The sequence below is a fragment of the Ascochyta rabiei genome, chromosome 18 (assembly GCF_004011695.2).
Source record: "Ascochyta rabiei chromosome 18, complete sequence".
In the NCBI taxonomy this organism is placed as follows: domain Eukaryota; kingdom Fungi; phylum Ascomycota; class Dothideomycetes; order Pleosporales; family Didymellaceae; genus Ascochyta; species Ascochyta rabiei.
The window spans coordinates 348,087-368,448 of record NC_082422.1 but is presented as its reverse complement, the minus strand read 5'-3'; the positions used below and the strand labels follow the sequence as shown (position 1 = coordinate 368,448).

Here is a 20,362-nt window from a genome sequence, read left to right as displayed (position 1 = left end):
TAACTCTATACTAGTCCTTATAGACTACTTTAGTAAGTACGTCTAGTACCTACCCTGCACTAAGATAATAACTGCCTAGCGCCTAGCTAAGCTGCTTATAGAGCAGAGCTTTTTAAAGGAAGAACTAACAGATACGTTGTTGTTAGATTAAGGTTTAGTATTTACTAGCTATTTCTAGTCTAATATATGCTACTACCTTAAAATCAACCACTAATTAAGTATAGCTTTCCACCCCTAGACAGATAGGCAGAGAGAGTAATAAAACTAGAAGTTAGAAACGTACCTCTGCATATACTGTTCCAGTATAAGTATTAAAGCATCTTGTTAGCAGGCACATTAGGAAGGATACTTATTATTATCATTGTTAAGGGTTAGAGAGACAGGTAATACGGTAATTAAATTCTATAAGTAAGTGTTTCTAGTTGTTGTCGTAGGTGTTATGACTTAATAGTTCCTGTTAAGGCCTCTTATACCTTTCTGCTGGCCAGATTACGTACACTAGCTAGGTATCCTAGTTCTTACTAAAGAAGTTACTGTATATACTAGCACAAACCTCCCCCCCTTAAGAGCTTAGCCCTATTAAGTAAATAAACTAAGTTAAAACTAAAACTCTAAACTAATCACCAACCCCCCCTTATTACTCTGCTTGTTCTTTTCCCTTACTACCTCCCTGTTTCTGCAATCTTGTTAAGGCCCTAGTTTCCTAAGTAGGTTGTTAACTAGAGCCTCCTAATAGCTTAGGGGTAGGAGAGTCTAGGACGTGTCTTAATAAACCCTAGTCTAAGGCACTGCCTAATTCGTGTGTTATCTAGGTAGTAGCCTCTGTTACTTTAACAGTTAGACTGTTAAATAACTTATCTAGAGCACCCCTCTATGTATGCTGTCTGTCCTATAACTCCTATCCTTTCTTATATTCTAGTACTACTCTATTGTTAGTAAAGAAGGAATAATTAGGGATACCTAACTCTTTATTAGCCCTAAAGCAGTGTTTCTTAGACATCTTTACCTACTGCTAGTGCCTCTTTACTATAGCAATGTTATTATCCCTACTCTTCTAAAGAAACTTTATAAGCTCCTTATTATAAAGACTAAAAATATAGAGTATCTCTTGCTAGACTAAGTAAGAGTTATACTAAGCCTAACAATAGATAGCTTTAGAGATCTAGGAGGAGAAAGCTAGGGCTATGTCTGCTAGGAAAGTATAGGGAGCACTACTATACTTGTTTAAATAACCTAACAGTAATAAGGGTCCTAGCGTAAGCATCTAATAAGAACTAGCAATGTCCTTATATAATTCTATCTCTACAATCTCTATAGTTTATCTGTCCTCTATAACTAGCACGTACTAAGAAAGTATAGTTTAGCGTTTTATTATAGATAGTCTAGTAGAGCTATATAGCAGTGCTAGGTAGAAGATCCTAACGTCCCTATACTTGTAGGGGTACTTCTTCTACTTAGCATCTACTACGTCTTATACTAACTTAGGGTAGTTAACTGTATCTACCTACCCTTTAATATAACTATTATATTACTTAATTCTGTTATCTTTCTACTAAGCTAAGTATTCTAGAACTAAATTATAGAAGCCTTCTAGAGTAATAGTGTAGTTATCTTTATCCTTATTATTAAAGGTGTTAGATTGGATGGTAATTGTAATGAGTTGATAATGATGTATTGATGCTCTGTTCTTGTTCTATGTCAGGGTGATTTTCGTCTTATCTAGGTTCTAGTAGGGGCCCCTGCACAGTTTCTTAGCAGGTATATTACCTAACCTATTTCTCTAATACCTTTTATTTAACACACCCCTTTAGCTTAGAATCCTATTATAAGCTGCGTCAACTAGTTAATTAACTCTTTAATATAAGGTCCTCTAGTTACTCTTATATCTTCTTAAGCAGGATATCCCTTAATATACCCTTCTAGCCCTTAATAGGTCCTAACTAATTAAGAAAGCTAGCCTATTTACTAATTAGTAACACCTTTATAAATCTATCTGCAATTATATTATTAGATAGGATATATTCTACTTAAATTATTTTGCAGTTAACTTCTTATTATAACTAGTAGTTGTGTATATTAATATACTAAAGTTTAGTTTATATCTTAGTAATTTCTATAGTAACTAGACGTATTATCTGTATATTATTACATTTAATTATATTTATAGGATTACTTAGGGTTACCTAAAGCTCTTTTAATAGTTAAGAGGTAAATATTACTTCCTTAGCTACTTAAGACAGTGCTAGGAGCTTGGCCTTAGTGGTTAACGTTGTAACAGTATCTTGTTTATTTGCTCTCTAGGTAATAAGTCCTCTAAATAGCTTAATAGCGTATCCTTAGGAACTCTTCTAGTCTATAGTGTTGTTAGCAAATAATACGTTGCTTATAACTTTAAGTCCTTTACCCTATCTAAAGTAAAGTAACAGATTTCTTATCTTCTATAGGTACAGAAGAACTTAGTTAGCAGCATCTTAGTGCTTATTACTTAGGTTAACTAAAAAGCGTGTAGGTTGCAACGTAGCAAACACTATATTAGGTTAAGTAGTTACTACTGCAAACAATAGAGATCTAATCTTTTGCTAATATTAATTAATCTCTAGTAGTTTAGCTAGACTGTTCTTAGGCTTAAGTTTAATTCTAGATATTAGCGTATTAGGCCTTACGTCCTGTCCAGTTACTAATTAACTAATCTTATTAACGTATGCAGCTTATAATAATTAAATTATCTATTACTATCTATTACGTTAGACTTCTACACTAAGGAACTATTAAAGGTTGTCTCCTCTAGTGCACAGGTATTCCTCCTGTATCTGTTTAATAGCATTATCTACCTCTTATTTGTGCTTTAGGTAGTATATAATTATAATATTGTCTACATAGAAGAAGATAATTATTCTATCCTTAATTATACAGCATAGCTCTTATAGTACTTATTTAAATCTAATTCTAGCTAATATTGCTGTAAATTCCTTCTGCTATAGTAGAGGGGAGATACAGAGTCTATATAGGGCTTTCTGTACCTTTAGTAAGGTGCCTGTCTTCTAGTATCCTCTTAGTATCCTTATGTATATTTTGTAGTTAATAGCTGTATAAATAAACATATTTATAATATCCTATTATTTTAGTTTAAGATTATATTTTGCAGTAATTGCTATTAGTATTCTAAGTAATTAGCCTGTAAGTGTTACTGTATATATGTCTTATAACATAATATTATTTTATTAGTCTCTTCTAACTATAAGCCTTACTTTATACTTATTAAGGTAGTAGTGTTTATTAAACATATATGTATAGACCTATATATACTTAAGTATTTATTATCTAAACTCCTAAACTAGAGCTACTAGAACTTTAGTCTATAACTCTATTTGTTTGTAGCTTTATAGGTGTTTATTTTCTACTTATTTAAACATCTTATAGAGAAGGTGCTCTTCTAGCTTTAAGTATGCTGTAGGTAATAGTAGAAGTTTATTCTAATACAGCTTAATTCCCTTTGCTATAATCCTCTTTAATTAAGCTTTATTAAACGGTTTTCCTTTATGTTAACTAAGGTGTTCTACCTTAGTGCCTGCTATAAATAGAGCTGCCTACAGCGTTGTTACAGACGTTCCTTAGTCTTGTTTAAGTTAGTCTGTTGTCTTATTATAGCTTATCTATTTAGTTAGGAATACTGCTAGTAGAGGAGTTAGTAGAGGCGTTAGGTATGCCTCTACAATCTTCCTGCCTTAGTAATATTAGGGTTGTTTAGCACGCAGAGTGTTCTCCTACGTTATCTTATTCTTATAGAACGTTTTAGTTTTAGATATATAGCTCTATATAGCTAGAAGTTTATCTATACTAATCTATGTTATAATTTCCTCTAACATATTATACAAAAGGTTATCTATAATATCCTCTATTTACTGTTGAATATTGTTTCTTTATTAAAAACTACATTGCAGCTACTAATTACTTTAGCTATTAATAGGACCTAGATTTAGTATATGTTAGTAGACTGGTATCCTACTAAGTATCCAATCTATACCTTTAGGTCTAGTCTTTATAGCCTTAATTTTCTTTAATAAGTGTTATTAGTTATAGTAAATGCTTTGCATCTGTATGCTCTTAAGTAAGCCTAGTTTAGTTTTTAAGGTCTAGTAACTATGCTATTTATAGTAGCTATGCGCATAAAGAATATTTTGTACAGTAATCTCTACTTATTTAGATAATTTAGTGTCTAATTGTATAGGTATACTACTGCTCTAGTAATTTCTAGCTAGAGTTCCTATATTAGATGTGCGTCTAGTTAAATTGTGTGTACCTTCTCTTTTATTACACCCCCTAAGTGTTTAGCTTCTCTACTTTAAGCTTATGTGTCTAGAGCAGAAGGCTTAAGTCTTATTAAGAGGGACGTGCACTATCTCGTAACCTCTTATTTAACTATAATAATTTTATTATCTGTCTTAATTACCTTAACTGTAATGTTAAACTGTTTCTTTAAGAACTAGACAAAGATCCTAAGTAGATAGATAATAGATCTTACAGGCCTGTTGTCCTTAACGTAGAAGTCCTACACGTACTAAGAGTGTTAGCAGGTAATAGGCATTTGACTCTTTTCCTTATTAAAGCTTCCTACTTTATATTTATAGAAGTCTATAGCTATTTGTTTACCTAGGCCTTTGTTATTTAATTATAGGGTTCTTTATATTTAATACTTTAATTTTAAATAACTATATATTTATATTACACTGTTATAATACCTTTAATCTTTACCCCCTTAGATTAAAGCATAAGGTGCTTAATTACAGATATTTCTAGATGTCTAAGCCTCTTATGCTATATTATAGCTGTTACTTTCTATAGTAATCTTCTGTTATAATTTATACGCATATAGAGTGCTACTATAGCTATATTTAGTAGTTTAATAACATACTATCTAAAGCTTCCTGTTAGGATAGCTATAGTGTTACTGTTTCTTTAATATAGCATTGTTAGATCTTCTTAGTTATCCTACTATATTCCTTGTCTTTAGAGTAGCCTAAATAATACTAGGTTGCAGAGGAAATCTAGGCACTACGCGACATTGTCCAAGTATAGTACTTATTAGCCTTAAGATCCCTCTGCTAATATATTAATAGTACTATATCCTTATATCTAGACCTTAGAGTTCCTAGTCTAGATATAATCTTCTATTGCTAGCTGGTATACGTCTCTAAGTCCTAAGAGGTTATTACAGATATGCGTAGTCAAGCTAGAATCTAGGAGAAATACCTTCTTTAAAAGATATCCTTAATTGCTTACGCTACATGCTGCTTTTATACTACCTTTATTAACCTAAGCAATTTCTTAGCTATCTAGTTACTTAATAATCTTGTCTAGTGTTTAAGACGTCTTAGTGTGTAGAGTAATTAATTAAGAGTTTTTTGTTGCTAGGTAGGGTTGCTTTAGACTAGTATTTATTTTATTTACTGTTCTTTATTAGTTTAGCTTATATTAAAGTTTATACTGTACTAGCTTTATAATATTTTAATTTAGTTTAAACTACTTAGGGGTTTCTAAAATATTATTAATATAGTAACAGTTACTAATGTTATAGCGCTGCTTGCAAGCTAGACATATGTCTACAGCTTCTACTATATTCCTTCTTTAGAATTGCTTAGACTTATTACTAGACGCATTTATTTTGCGCTTTAATTACCTTTAGTTTAGGGCTGCGGATAGCGCTCTAATTTGCATACTTAAGGCATCCCTCTGTGTGTTTAAGTTAGATTTACTGCTTACTGTAAACGCTCTACTATCTATTATAAAGATACTTTTTATTCTACCTTATATTAGATAGGCTAGGCGTATATGCTTATAGAAGAGTTTTATTATCTGTCTTCTTTCTATATTACTTTAGTTGCTTCCTGTACTAGTAAATATTGCTATCTATACTAGGGCAATCTTTAAGACTACTTTTAGGAAGTTATCTATAACTAGCTTGCTCTATATTATATCCCCTATTTTAAGGGCTTCTGCGTAAGTTAAAGCTTAGTTATATTTACTAAGCTATAGTTCCTAATTTTATAGGACTCTTATAGGCTTTAGTGCTTTATAGTACCTTTCTTATACCCTTCTAATCTTATTATTAAGATCTACTCCTACTGCTGCCTAGACATTTATAATCTAGGTCTGTAGGGTGCTGTGTTTGTTAAAGCAGCTTACTTATAGATAAGGGGTAACTATAGTATTTAAGTATTTTATTATTATAGCTATATATTTCTATCTATCTTAGTAGGTTTACTTGCCTATTTAATATAAGTTAAAAATTATTTTAAATTCTTACGCGTTGCTGTTGTATGCTTCCTTTCCTTCTACTAAGAGTTCTAAGTATTGTATTAGGGTATTAGTTGTTGCTATAAAGGTATTAATAGGGTTAATTAATTCTTATGTAGTTGCGCGTGTATTGCCCCTTATATTTTATATTAAGGAGGATGCCTAAGTGCTCCTTAGAGCAGAGGCTAGTTTGTATTCTAAGATAAGTAGAGGTTGTAGTTTAATAGGCTTTGCGCGTAGTTAGGTGTTGCCTTCTAGGTCTATAATATCCCAGATTTCTAGAGCTTTGCATTACATCTTAAGTTAGCAATACTAGGGGATCTATTTTCTTAAGTTAATAAGAATAACTGTTGCGTCCCTCTAGCTTTGGCTAGTTGCTATTTTGCTTGTTGTTGGCGCTTATTATAGCAGTAGTAAGACTCTTAATTGTTTGATTAGATAGTAATAGTAATAAGTTAATAATAATGTATTAATAATCTGTTCTTGTTCTATGTAAGGGTGATTTTCGTCTTATCTAGGTTCTGGTGGGGGCCCCTGCACAGTTTCTTGGCAGGTATATCGCCTAACCCATTTCTCCGATACCTTTCATTTAACAAAAGGATACTAAGCCTTATATTATGTCTATTCCTCTACCTAACTCTATAGTGTTATAGAGGTTGCAATCTACGTGCTTAAAGAACATCTAATCTCTAGGCTTAGTGTATTTAGTGTAGTATAGGTAGGAGATTAAGTTAGTTTATTAACAGAGTACTGTATAGTAAAGCTAGTACTGCAGATCACCCCTTACTAGCTGTTAGATAACAGAGTAGTACATAATTCTACACTACTCTAGGTTGCTTTTACTATGCTTTATATAAGTATAATAGTTATATATTTTAAAGTATTTATCTAATATCTTCTTAAGTTCTAGGTTGTTTTAAAATATAGAGACAAACACAGAGAATATAATAGTGCCCTTCTAGTTTAGACTGTCTGCCTTAGCTTAAAATTATTAAGATAGGTGCCTAGAGATAAAGTTGCTCTAGTTAAGGTTAAGTACTATAGGAACTAGGCAGAATTAATAGGACTGTAGACTATCTATTGTGTTTAATGCGCAGAGCTGTTCTTAAAACAGGTTCATAGTTTTTAGGTTACTCCTCTACTTCCCCTAGCTAGTCTTATTCTTATGCATTCATATAAGCAGGTTAGATATTATAGTAGTATTAAAAGTGCAGACTAGTAAGCTAAGTGTACTAGCAGTATACTAGGAATAAGTAAAGTAAACTTATAACAGCTTAACTGTGTAGTAGGTAATTATTCTTCTACTAGCACCTCTCTTCTTTTAAGTTTCCCCTTCCTTACAGTACTCTTAGACCTATGCATCTAGAAGCTTTACACACTCTAGATCTTTAAGGAGCTTCTAACTAATCTTTATGCAGAGGAGAATAAAGGCAGATTAGATATTAGTGCATTTGTACTTAGCGCTATCCTAGATATTATTTATTACGTCTTTACTAATCTCTGCGTCTTTCTGTATAGACTAAACGTCTAATATTAATAGGTAGTTAACTTTAGGGCATGTAACGTCTTATATTAATATAAATTCTAATAGCCTAATTAACAATTGTTCTCTAGTTTAATAGTCCTCTAGCACTAAAGTAACAGAGCTAAATTGCGTTCCTCTAGACTGTTAGTCCTTACAAATTGCATCTATTATACAGCACTGCTTTCCTAATTTATTAATACCTAACTTGAAGGCTATCTAGTTAAGGTTGTTAGGTGTTGCAGACAACAGCTTTCTTTAATATTCTTGTTTAATATTCTTAATAATATTGTTAGGGAATTTATTACCTGTTAGAAATAGCTTAGTATTAGTCTATAGCCTTGTTAGAGTAAGGGATATTCCTCCTAGGGAAACACTTAATTAGCCTGCGGTCCTTATGCTTATAGCTAGTTTAGTAAGCAACTATAATCTAGATACTAATGCTAAAGGGGCTAGTGTCTAAACTCTATTAAGAATATACTCTAGCGCTGCTTATATTAGTATAAGGAAGTTCCTAGAGCTAAACATTATATTATTTAATACTGCCTACTCCTAGGTAATTCTCTCTTTTAGCAAGTAGGGTGTCCTAACACCTTTTAGGTTAAAGATTAGTGCTAGTAGTTAGGTCTTATACAGTGTAAGTGCTTACATCTACTATTAGTATGTTTTTAAAGTTAGGTCCCTAATTAGGCACATATCCTACTCTGCTGCTTTTAGCTTTAGTACGCCTTTACCTAGTGCTTTTACCTCTATAATAAGTAGGTTGTTCTTATTATTTAGGTGCGTAATAAAGTTTATTGTGTCCTAATAGAGTATGTTAAGGGCTTAGTAGACTGTATTCTAGTTACTTAAGTTACATAACTTATCCTTCTTCTTTTATAGCATAGATAGGCGTTAGTAAATTACTAAGTTAATAAACTTAGTAAGGTTGTTAGTGTTAACTTAGCAGATATAGTATATAATTAAGTTAAGTATTATATCCTCTAATGAGACTGTAGGTAGTATAGTGTTACTACGTTTACTAGAATATTTTTGCTATCCTTATTTTTGCTGATGTATTTTATAGCTTATGCTATTTCTGTTATTTTCCTCTAGTTGTAGTCTGTTACTAATTAGATTGCTAGGTATTAACTATTAAAGTTGTTTATGCCTCTATATTGTGTAACCAGGTTTAGAGTTTACTAGATAATGTCTGATATTAAGTGTATTATAGCTGCTAATTTGTTAAACTTAGTAACTGCTGCACTTATCTAGAAGTTAAGCCTTTCCCTCTGTGCCTGTAGCTCTCCTTAAGTAATCTCTATTATAAACTAGCTAACTGTAGATCCCTCTATGTATAGCATTAGGATATTAGCAACCTTAGTAATGTCCTTACTCTTAATAGCCTTTAAAACTAATAACTACTGCACTACCCCTTCTACTAGTTCTAGCTCTTTCTGTACAATTGCCTGTTGCTGTAATATTGTAAATTTTTGTGTGTAGTTAAGTAGATGTTAAGAAGTTACAAGTTAATGTTGTAAGGAGAAGAAATAGAAGTAATAGGGTGGCTCTGCTTTAAGAGTGTCCCAGGCAGCTGTGGGCCTGCTTTTCTTCTGCGCTTTTACTAGCTGTTTGTTATTATACTTACTTACTTTTACTTGCTATAATTATTAATTGTTTGTAAACAATTGTTTTAGTTGTACGCTGTTAGCTTGCACCTTTCTCCGTACTTAGTAAGTACCTAGGCTGAGTTATCTTTGCTAGCGTTAAGTTTCAGCTAATTAGGAGTTAACTAGTAAGACCTAGCAAGTGCTAATTAGCTTGTAGCTTTAGCAGCTAGGACGTTACCTTCCTATCTTTAGCAGTCCGTCCTATAGACTGCACTGCTATTCCTTATTATTAGAGTCTAAGTTAGATAAGTTATTGTATATTTTATATTACAGTCTTTTATACTATATAAGAGGTTAAGGGTAAATTTTAATATTTAGAAAGTTACAATTAGCAGGTGCTCTTCCCCTGCTTGCTAGAATAGGGGTGCTTAAACTCTTAGCAGCCTTGCTTTGTCTACTCTGTTAAAACATATCCTTATAGTTTTAATTTTAGGTATCTTCTCTCTATACCTTTATAAGTCCCTTCTCTTCTAACTAAATATCCTCTAGTAAACGCTTATAGAACTTCTTTATTCTCTACCCAAGTACTATATATAGCATACTAGTTCTGTTAAGGTCTTTAAGCAAATAGGTGCCCCTGTCTAGTTGTGTTCTGTTAAGTAACACTTAGTATGGCCTAAGCCACTTCTTTCTTAACTTCTTATCTCTAGATATATTAATTTGTCCTACTAAGTCCTACAGTAGAACTAGGTCTCTAGGGTTAATCTGCTTATGCTAAACTTTGTTGTTATTGTCCTAATATTCCTTTTTTAACGCTCTTAGTTAATTAGTTGTGCTAACTGCATCTTTTAGGAACTAATCTTAGAGATCTAACTATATAGCTCTAATTGCAAGTAGTTAAGCTCTATTTTTAACCTTCTAGAATAGTACTGTTTGCTATGTTAGCAGTAACAGTTTAATTAGAAGAACTAGGTTCTAGCTAGTAATAAGTTAATATGCTAAGTATCCTATAGATTATATAGAGATTCTGTTAGCTAAGAGCACTATTAGGGGGTTGTCTACCTATAACCCCTTAAGCTTTATAAGTGCGTTAATAATAGGTTTATATCTACCCTCTACTTTCCCTATTACTTAAGGGTTGTGTGCAGATGCCTGTACCCTCTTAATCCTGTAGATTAAAGTAAGCCTCTTAACTACTTTAGTAAAGTCTAGCCTGCTATTAACTATAAGTTTGCTTATAGTGCTCTACCTACAGATAATGTCTTTATATAGGAACTTTGCTACTATTAATAACTTGTTATTGTAAAGTGCTCCTGCCTCTATCTACCTACTTAAGTTTTCTCTAGCTATAACTAGGTACTAGAAGCCTCTGCGTATTAGCATATATATAACGTTAATAGTAACTAACTTCTACAGCGTATAGGAGTAGGTACTAGTTAGTATAACCTTTATAATCTTAGTTGCTCTAAGTTAGCACTCCTTATATGTAGAGATTTTTCTCTTAATACTTCTATACATGTTAAGCTAGTAGTATTATTAAGGGACTATAGAGAATACTGTATTTATGCCCCTATTGCTAATAGTTTAGTAGATGTCCTATATAACTGCTATTTAGATATCTACATTATTAATTACACGCATAATAGCAATATTCCTTAAAGTTTTTTATAATAAGTAGCTGTCCCTTTTAAAGACGTTTATAGCTTTCTTCTTCTAAGCCCTACACTCTTTTCTAATTAACCTAACTAGGGTCTTTAGGGAGTGTAGAAAAACAGCAATGTCTTCTAATTCCTAAGAGTATTCCTGTCTTAGAATCTAGGTAGTCCTTGTGTTAACCTAGTTACCTAACACTATATTTGCTATTAGGTTTTTAACAAACTCTTTAACGTCAGATTTAGGTTCGTCTAGGTTCTCCTACCCCTCTAGCTTTAGGTATCTTAATAGTGTGTCTGTAACTATGTTCTTCTTTCCTGGTACATAGCGTATTTTAAAGTCCTAAAGTAGAATTGCAGCAAGCTACCTATTTATAACTAAGCCTAGAAGGTCTAATAACAACCTATTTAGCTAGGTAATTAATATCTAGGTGTTAGTCTTAATAATAAAGTGTATACTATATAGCTACATCCTAAACTTTTTTAGTGCCTAAATAACTACCTTATATTTAAGCTTTATTAAGTGCTACCTACTTTCTGCCTTAGACTAGAGAGTGCTTTTAAACCTGTATAGGTGTTAATTTCTGTCTAGGCCTATTTATTCAAGGCATGCTCCTGCGCCTTTATCACTTGTAGTAACTAAGAGAAACACTAAACTAGGATTTTTATAAGATATTGTTATTGTTGAAGTCGTACTTTAGTTAAAGACCGTAAGCACTGATTCTATTGGTTCTCGGGGATGAGTACTGGTGGATTGGTTAGGGTTATTAACTAAGTAAAGCTTGTAAAGATAGGGTGCACTGAATAGTACAGAGTGAACTGTCTAGTTTAAGCGCAGGTTAAGATTCTAAGGACAAACTTAATTAATAAGGTTAAACACAAACTATAAGGGTTGTGTTCCTACTAACTATATATTTTAATAATAGTAGTAGTAATGTAGACTAATTAGTGTTAAGGATCCTTTAATCACACTAATCACTAATTTCACTAATTACTAATTGTACTAATTATGCTAAGCCTAAATATATTATGTAATCCTTAGCCTTTTGCTAAGTGTAGACGCTGTTATGTTTGCTTACGCTAAGCCTAATAACTTATTATACTTACTATGCCCTATACACTATAATTAGCTTATATCCTGCCTATGTTCTGTAGATTATAACACTATCCCCCTTCTGTCTTAGCTTAGTCTCTTAGGCTTATTCATATAACGCAGGGCCTGTCCTTAATTAGTAGGCAGTTTTAACAATGCTAAAACAACTAAATATCTTAAGTTTAGCTTGCTGTTATTGTCTATATAAATTTTTTAAGTCCTTTAAAGAGATTATACTGTAAAAATATAAAACTTATATAAAGTATAACTAAGTGTATAAGGTTTACGTTTAATCTAGAAAGTATAGCAAGTATGTTTACCTTAGGTAACGTTATAACACAAAGGTAACTTAATCTAAGTTTACCTAGCTAATATCTAAGAAAGAGAAATTGCGTGTGGCCATAAAGGAGAGTTACAAAGCGCAAACTAAAGCGCTTTAAATATTAGAAAAAGCTATAGAGGACTTGCGTGTAGCTTATGCGTATAAGGAGCAGTTATAACAATAAATAGATTTGTTAGACTATTATGCTAAGGAGGCTATTGTAGTAGAGGAGCGCAGTATAGAAGAGCAGAAGCAGTTAGAGGCAGGAACTATTAAGTTAACTAATCTGCCTAATAAGTTCTTGTTGCTGGCTAGTACCTAGGGCGCCTTTAAAGGCCATCCCTTAGAGTACTAGAAGAGCAACGTAGCACTGCCTAATTAGTCTCTTTAAATTGCTTTAATAACTGCTAGCAGTTTGTAAGGTGTGTAGTTGGTTCCTCTGTGTTTTCTAAGTTAGGGTATCCTAACTACTTAACTAGATATTTATCCTAGCTACCTTCCTCTTAGTGTTGTATTGTTCCTTTTAACTTCCTATTTATCTTTACTATTAGCTTAGTAATAAAAGTTCTTCTAGATAGGCGTTCTAGAGTTAGCTGGTTCTAATAGCAATATGTGGAACACTAGATAGATCTTTATATCCTTTAGCAGATTAAGTCTATAGTTAACTAGGCTTTTCTGCTTTAAAATAAAAAAAGGTCTAACTTTAACGTAGTTTAGTTTTTTTGTTAGTCTTTATGTGCAAAGGTTTTTTGTAAGAAGATAGACTTTATCCCCCTCTTTTAGCTAAGGTGCTGTTTTTCTTTTCTAGTTAACATATAAGATTGCTTATTCTTAAGCCTTACTAATATTTTCTAGTGCTTTCTTATGCACTTCTTTTAGTCTTACTACTAAGGATATTGCTAATTTAGTCTAAATTAGCGTGTCTAGACTTCTAGTAAAGAGATTTAGTTGCATTCTGTAATTAAGAAAGAACAGTAATTCTCCTATTACTTCTAATAATTTGTTATTGTATGCGATTTGTGCTATAGGTAACAGTAAAACTTAGTTATTTTGCTGCTAGTTACTGTATATCTGTAGGTATGTTTCTATAGTCTAATTTATTCTTTTAGTCTATCTGTCTGTCTACAGATAATAGGCTGTAGAGAGTTTCTTCTTAGTACTAATAGCTGCTAAGAGTGTAGTCTAATAATTTAACGTAAAGAGCTTGTCTTAATTACTAATAATTAATTCTAGTATGCTATAATGCCTTAAGTGTTAATCTAGAAACACTTATATAAGCTGCTCTGCAGTATAGCTATGTTAAAAAGGTATTATCTTAGCATACTTAGTAAATCTGTTAACTATAATAAAGATTAAGTTGTAGTTATATCTAGTTACAGGGTATCTTAAGATAGGCAGCTGTGTAATAAAATCTATTGTAATGTTTGTTAATAGTGCTGTAGGTAGCTCTATTACCTACATTTCTCTGTATTTTAGGTGTGTACTGTGTTCATTTTGCTAGCAGTTTACACAGTTTATAATATATTTAGTAACCTTGTCCTTTATATTGCTAAACTTATAGTATTACTTAATAAGTTCTATTATGTGTGTAATTCTAGGGTGTCTATATAGTAGGTTATTGTAGTAATTAGCTATGATTTTGTTCTAAAGTTCCTCTAGTACGTCTAATGTAATGCGCTGTTTGTTTTTAATTTACATTATATTGTTTAGTTACTGTAATAGTCTAAGTAACCTATTATTATTAATTCCTAGTACTGCGAACTAGTAAATGTCTTTTCTCTAGTAAGGTTGTGTTGTCTGCTAAGCGCGTTAGCTCTACTATTATCTTTGCCTAGCGTATACAATATCTTAAATTTATATTACCTAAGTATCTTAGACTAACGTACTTGTTATTAATTTAAGACCTTAGTAGTAGTAAAGTATACCAGGTTCTTATATTTAGTGTAGGTAGTAAGTTCTAAGCAGCTTTCTGCATATAGTTGCTAATGTTCTAGGGCTAATATAATTATAAGTAATTCTTTGTTGTGCATATTATAGCGTTCTTTAGGTCCTAAAAACTTACATAAGTAGTAAGCAATAGGGTGCTATAGTCTATCCTTTTCTTATATAATATATACGCCTAATATAAGATCTAAGGCGTTAGTCTCTATGCGCACTAGTTTGCTACTATAAAACATAATCAACGTAGGAGGTGTAATACAGGCTTACTTAAGTGCCTTAAACGTATTGTTCTGTTCTTGTCCCTACTTAAATGGTGTATCCTTCTGCGTAAGCTTTATTAGCAGGATTATAATCTTAGAGTAGTCCTTAATAAAGCGTTAGTTAAAGTTAACAAATCCTAAGAATTCCTAGATCTATTTAACTGTTTTTAGCGTCTGCTAAGTCTTAACTACTTCTACTTTTATTAGACTAATCTTAACTCTATATTGTCCTATAATATACCCTAGGAATTTAACTTCCTCCTTATACTATTTACACTTCTTAGGTTTAGGTTATAGGTCTACCTGCCTTAGGCATTCTAGCACTTCTGTAACGTGTTATTTGTGCTCTTTTAGTGTCTTTAAGTACACTAAGATATTGTCTAGGTATGCTACTACAGTTCTGTTAAGGTATACTCTTAGGACATTGTTAATTAACTCCTAGTATATTACTAGTGCGTTTGTTAGACTAAATAGTATAACTAGGTACTTATAGAGTCTATATTGCGTCCTAAATAATATTTTCTATTCTTCTTTTTCCTTTACATGTTTAAGGTTGTACACGCCTTATATATCTAATACTATAAAGAACTAAGCTCCTACTAGCTAGTCCTGCAACTCTATAATGTTTAGGAGCAGGTAGCAGTTTTTAATAGTAATGTTATTAAGCTTCTAGAAGTTAATATAAGGTTGTAGCTTGCTATCCTTCTTAGGAACAAACATAATTAGGTACCCTGCAGGTGATTTTAATCTTCTTGTAAATCTCCGTTAAAGGTTCTCCTTAATGTACTTATAAAGTACTTTAAGTTCCTTTTCTAATAACTAGTTTAATAGCCTAAGAGTTAGTATCTTTCTTTCCTAGAGCTTAATCTTGTAATCCTAGGGTTTATGCTTAGGCAGGGCTTTTACTGTAAGTTCTTCTCTAAATATCTCTGCGTACTGTCTATACACGTTAGAGATAGAAGGAGGTACACTCCTCTCCTCCTTAACTCTCATTTTATAATCTGTAGGGCGTTTAGCATCTATAGAGTTAAATGCTCTATTTTAGCACATCTTATGTGTTAAAGAGATATAATTAATCTTCTTCTTATCTACTAGCTGCTGCGTACGCTTTGTAGGTATAGATGTATTAGTGCTGCATTTATATCCTTCTAGCAAAAGTATTTCTTATGCCTAGTCTATCTTTAGGTTATACTTTTATAACTAAAGAAGTCCTAATATAATATTATGCGTAGCCTTTATAAAGACGTCTAGGTGTATTTCCTTATAGTGCCCCTGTATCTGTAGGGGTGCTGCTATTACTTTAAGCATAATTAGCATTTATCTAGCATTAATTCTCTATTAGCTACTTAGAGTAAGTAAGAATTCTCCTTATAATTTAATCTAAGTCTAGCTTACTATATTGCTGTTTCAGTTATATGACTTATTTATACTCCTAAGTCTAAAAGTACTATTAAGGCTACCCTATTTAGTTTAATAGGTAGCTTAATAAGGTAATTGTTCCTAATGCTATTAGTAGATTAATCCCTAGGGCTTGTAGGCGCTAGCCTAGAAAAGTCTCCTCTTTACTAAACCCTTTAAACTCCTTAGTACTGCAATGCTCCTTGCAATCTGTGTTAAGGTAATTCTGCTAGTGTGTGTTGTAGTAACTTCTGTTAACTACTTGCTACATTTGTATTATAGCCTGTAGGTTATCTATTCTAGGAAAATGTGCTTTCTAGCGTTTGTTAATAAGATAAAGTTTACACAGGTTATTATAACACTAGTACCATTAACTGCAACAGAGTCTTTATTATGCTAGGAACTATCCTATTCTAAGCTTCTTATTATAGTAGATTATACTTTTATCCTTAGTATATACTATCTATATAAGGTTTCTATATTTTAGGTTTTAGTAAACTAGAATGTACTATAGTTATAGGCTAATTGTTAGTAGTATTTCTTTTTACTTCTGCATACGTTCTAGGCTAAGCTATATTTCTTACTTACACTAAAGCTAGTCTTTAGCTGCTTCTAGGTTATTAGTAATGTGTTTACTATTATTAATTTCTTTTCTAAACTAGTAAACAAGCTGTTAGAGTTCTAGAATTATTTCTATAATTTTAGGTACTCCTATAGGACTAACAAGTACTTCACATATTTAGTAATAGGCTTCTTTATTATTATGCTTCTAGCGTTGTTAAGCTATACGTTCTTGTTGAAGTGTTAGTAGGGCGCTAATTTAGTTAAACTCTTATCCTAAGGTGTCTAGTAGGTTGTCTATCTTTTACTAGTTATTGTTAGAGTAGTACTCTGTTTCTTTACCTGTCTGGGCGTCCTAGTAGGGTGTTGCTACGCGAATTAGAGGTACAATACAGTTATTATTGTCCTCTAGACTAGACTCTAGGTCTTCTAACAGTTGTCCTATATTATTTGTAAGAATTTCCTATTTACTAGTATCTATATTATTATAATTATAGGTAAGTATATTTAACTAGCAGTAAACCTTATTTATCTAGCAGTCCCTAGTAAAGTAGCCTAGTTTGCTACAGTTGTAGCAGTCCCTGCTGCCTCTATGTTAGTTACCCCCCTTAGGCGTCTTACTCTATCGCTTTAGTAGTCTCTTATTAAGGTTTAAGAGGTCTATTGCTTTAGGTCTGTAGTATCTACTCTAAGTGTTGCTGTAGATGCAATAACTAGTATTTAGCTAATTACAGCCTCCTTACTGTCCTTAATTTAAGTTGTTGCGCTACTAGTTCCTTAGTAGCAGCCTATTAGTAGTAATAATAGTAGTATGTGCTCTAGGGGTATCTTAAAGTTCTTACTAAAGTTTGTAGAGTTGTACGTTAATGTTAATAGCAGTATTAATAAGCTTGTTAAGGGTTTCTGTGCTTGCGCTAGTGCGCATAAGTTCTTTCTTAACCTTAGGCTTTAATCCTTATTAAAACATAGTAATTAGGGTAGTGTTGTCCTAGTTAGTGTTAGCAGCAAGCTGCTAAAATTCTGCCGCGTAGTTAGTAGCCAACTTATCCTAACTAATCTTCTAAATGTTATATTAAGCAATATGTAGTTTATTAGAGACTCTAAAAAATTAGCTTAATCTTTTCTTTAAATAGGTTAAAGTCTTTTATCTATTTATCTACGTTGTCTAGGGCCTTGCTAGCTTAGTACTGCTGTATAAAGGTCTTAATCTAGGTAAACGCTTTGCTACGCATATAGCTAGCTGCAAGGACTACTTATTTAGCCTTAGGAACCTTCTTGCCTTAGAAGGTAAAGAAGAGGTCCTACTACATAAGCTAGTTATTAAGCTTACTACAATCTCTATAGTAAAGGTTAGGCTTATTAACATTTATAGTGCTAGTGGTAACAGGTATATCTATATTAACATTACTAGACGTAGAGTTGCTAGGGGTAGCACAGGATCTAATAGTACTTATCTTAGGGGTGTTTAAAATGTTAAAGTTATACTTTAGTTAAAGACTATAAGCACTAATTCTATTAGTTATTAGGGATAAGTACTGGTGGATTGGTTAGGGTTATTAACTAAGCAAAGCTTGTGAAGATAGGGTGCACTAAATAGTACAGAGTAGACTGTCTAGTTTAAGCACAGGTTAAGATTCTAAAGACAAACTTAATTAACAAGATTAAACACAAACTATAAGGGTTGTGTTCCTACTAACTGTATACTTTAATAATAGTAGTAGTAATACAGACTAATAAGTGTTAAGGATCCTCTAATCTCAGTAATCACTAATCACACTAATCACTAATCACACTAATCACTAATCACACTGATTACTAATTGTACTAATTACTAATTGTACTGATTATGCCAAGCCTGATTATATCACGTGATCCTCAGCCTCTCACTAAGTGTTGACGCTGTCATGTTTGCTTACGCTGAACCTGATGACTTGTCGTATTTACTGTGCCCCATGCACTGTAATTAGCTTGCATCCTTCCCGTGTTCTGTGGATTGTAACACAACCTTATACATATAAAGGAAAAAGAAGAATAGAAAATAGCATTTAGGACGCAATATAGACTCTATAAGTACCTAGTTATACTGTTAAGTCTAATAAACGCACTAGTAATATACTAGGAGTTAGTTAAAAACGTCCTAAGAGCATACCTTAACAGAACTGTAGTAGCATACCTAGACAATATCCTAGTGTATTTAAGGACACTAGAAGAGCACAAACAACACGTTATAGAAGTGCTAGAATACCTAAGGTAGGTAGACCTATAACTTAAACCTAAGAAGTGTAAATAGTATAATAAGGAAGTTAAATTCCTAGGGTACATTGTAGGGCGATATAGAGTTAAGATTAGTCTAACAAAGGTAGAAGTAGTTAAGACCAAGCAGACGCTAAAAATAGTTAAACAGATCTAGGAACTCTTAGGATTTATTAACTTTAACTAACGCTTTATTAAGGACTACTCTAAGATTATAATCCTGCTAACAAAGCTTACGTAGAAGGATACGCTATTTAAGTAGGAATAAGAACAGAACTATATATTTAAGGCACTTAAGCAAGCCTATATTACACCTCTTATATTAATTCTAATTTATAGTAGCAAACTAATATATATAGAGACTAATACCTTATATCTTATATTAGGTGTATATATTATATAAGAAAAGGATAGACCATAGCACCCTATTACTTACTACTTACGTAAGTTCTTAGGACCTAAAGAACGCTATAATATGTATAATAAAGAATTATCTATAGTTATATTAGCGCTAGAATATTAGTAACTATATATAGAAAGCTGCTTAGAACTTACTATCTACACTAACTACAAGAACCTAGTATACTTTACTACTACTAAGGTCTTAAATTAATAATAAGTACGTTAGTCTAAAATACTTAGGTAATATAAATTTAAGATATTGTATACGCTAGGCAAAGACAATAGTAGAGCTAACGCACTCAGCTAATAATATAACCTTACCAAAGAAAAAACAATTAACTTGTTTATAGTATTAGGAATTAACAATAATAAATAACTTAGACTATTATAGGTACTTAATAATATAATATAAATTTAGAAAAAATAGCGTGTTATATTAGACGTACTAGAAGAACTTTAAAACATAATTTTAGCTAATTACTATAATAACCTACTACACAGACACCCTAGACTTACACGCATAATAGAACTTATTAAGTAATACTATAAGTTTAGTAATATAAGAGATAAGGTTACTAAATACGTAAAGAACTATATTAACTGTTAGTAAAATAAACACAGTATATATGTAAAATACAGAGAAATATAGGTAATAGAGCTACCTATAGCACTATAGATAAACATTATAATATACTTTATTATACAGCTGCCTATCCTAAGAGACCTAGTAACTTAATTTAACTACAACTTAATCTTTGTTATAGTTAACAGATTTACTAAGTATGCTAAGACAATACCTTTTTAACACAGCTATACTGTAGAGTAGCTTAAAGAAGTGTTTCTAGATTAATATATAAGGTATTACAGTATACTAGAATAAATTATTAGCAACTAAGATAAGCCCTTTACGTTAAATTATTAGACTATACTCTTAGCAGCTATTAGTACTAAGAAGAAGCTCTTAACAGCCTATTATCTGCAGATAGATAGATAGACTAAAAGAACAAATTAGACTATAGAAATATATGTAAAGAGTGTACAAAGCGATTATAAGGGAGGATAGGGTTAAAGAGGA

The 20,362-nt window shown here is 31.9% G+C and overlaps 27 annotated features.

Annotated features, from left to right (window-relative positions):
* Positions 1-295: part of a mobile genetic element that runs on past the window's edge.
* Position 296: 1 nt separating this feature from the next.
* Positions 297-1,632: a mobile genetic element.
* Positions 1,628-1,632: a direct repeat.
* Positions 1,633-1,800: a long terminal repeat.
* Positions 1,633-6,889: a mobile genetic element.
* Positions 1,633-6,889: a mobile genetic element.
* Positions 3,085-3,093: an inverted repeat.
* Positions 3,085-3,484: a mobile genetic element.
* Positions 3,476-3,484: an inverted repeat.
* Positions 6,722-6,889: a long terminal repeat.
* Positions 6,733-6,771: a tandem repeat.
* Positions 6,890-6,894: a direct repeat.
* Positions 6,890-11,739: a mobile genetic element.
* Positions 9,437-9,471: a tandem repeat.
* Positions 11,740-15,048: a mobile genetic element.
* Positions 12,871-17,004: a mobile genetic element.
* Positions 17,005-18,397: a mobile genetic element.
* Positions 17,411-17,444: a tandem repeat.
* Positions 18,398-18,442: a tandem repeat.
* Positions 18,443-18,634: a mobile genetic element.
* Positions 18,631-20,328: a mobile genetic element.
* Positions 19,235-19,287: a tandem repeat.
* Positions 19,438-19,484: a tandem repeat.
* Positions 20,302-20,305: a direct repeat.
* Positions 20,306-20,362: part of a mobile genetic element that runs on past the window's edge.
* Positions 20,306-20,362: part of a long terminal repeat that runs on past the window's edge.
* Positions 20,314-20,362: part of a mobile genetic element that runs on past the window's edge.